Consider the following 1,207-nt stretch of genomic DNA (forward strand, 5'->3'; position numbering starts at 1 on the left):
AAAAGAAGAAGAGGGATCTCTTTGAAAAAAATTCTATTTTGTTTTTTATTTAGTACTACCTTGAATAAGCTATTTCACATAACAGATGTTCACATATAGTCCACAAGACACAATAATAACAGAATTTACACAAAAGACCCAGTTCAAAAGTTTACATACGCTCGATTCTTAATAATGTGTGTGTTACCTGGATGATCAGCGACTGTTTTTATGTTTTGTGATAGCAGTTCATGAGGCCCTTGTTTGTCCTGAGCAATTAAACTGCCCACTGTTCTTCAGAAAAACCCTCCAGGTCCTGCACATTCTTTGCTTTTCCAGCATCTTCTGCATATTTGACCCCTTTCCAACATGGCTATATGATGCTGAGATCCAGCTTTTCACACTGAGGACAACTGAGAGACTCGTACACAACTATTACAAAAGGCGCAAACATTCACTGATGCTCAAGAAGGCAACACGATAGAGTAAGAGCCAGGGGGATGTAAACTTTTGAACAGGATGATTAGTGTAAATTGTTATTTTGTTGAAAGATCTTATTTTTTTCATTTAGTACTGCCCTTCAGAAGCTACATAAGATATTTACATGTTTCCCAGAAGACAAAATAATGGTTGTAACAATGATTAAAACAAGGTTGGAGTGGAAGAATAGAATCAATAGCAGTTTTCAGTTTAACTGTTTGATTCAGTCATGCATACATTTCCTACACTGTTAACTTATTGCACCATAACCTTGTTACCTCATTTTTAACTTATTTGCTATTTGCACTACTGGATGGATGCTAACTGCATTTCGTTGTCTCTGTACTCGTACTCTGACATGACAATTAAGTTGAACCTAACCTAACCTAAGAACTCGAGAGTCCTGACCTCAACCCCACTGAACACCTTTGGGACAAACTGGAACACCGACTGAACCCCAGACCTCCTCACTTAACATCAGCGCCTGACCTCACTAACGCTCTTGTAGCTGAATGAACACAAATCCCCACAGTCACGCTCCAAAATCTAGTGGAAAGCTTCCCAGAAGAGTGGAGGATATTATAACAGGAAAGGGGGATTAAATCTGGAATGAGATGTACAACAAGCACATATATGTGTGATGGTCAGGTGTCCACAAATTTTGGCCATATACTATAATTCCTGGCTACGTCACTGGTCACGTGAATAATATAGTGAGGTCGAGGTTGTTAAATGAATGATGTGGAGG

The sequence above is a fragment of the Pangasianodon hypophthalmus genome, chromosome 17, assembly GCF_027358585.1.
Source record: "Pangasianodon hypophthalmus isolate fPanHyp1 chromosome 17, fPanHyp1.pri, whole genome shotgun sequence".
NCBI lineage: Eukaryota > Metazoa > Chordata > Actinopteri > Siluriformes > Pangasiidae > Pangasianodon > Pangasianodon hypophthalmus.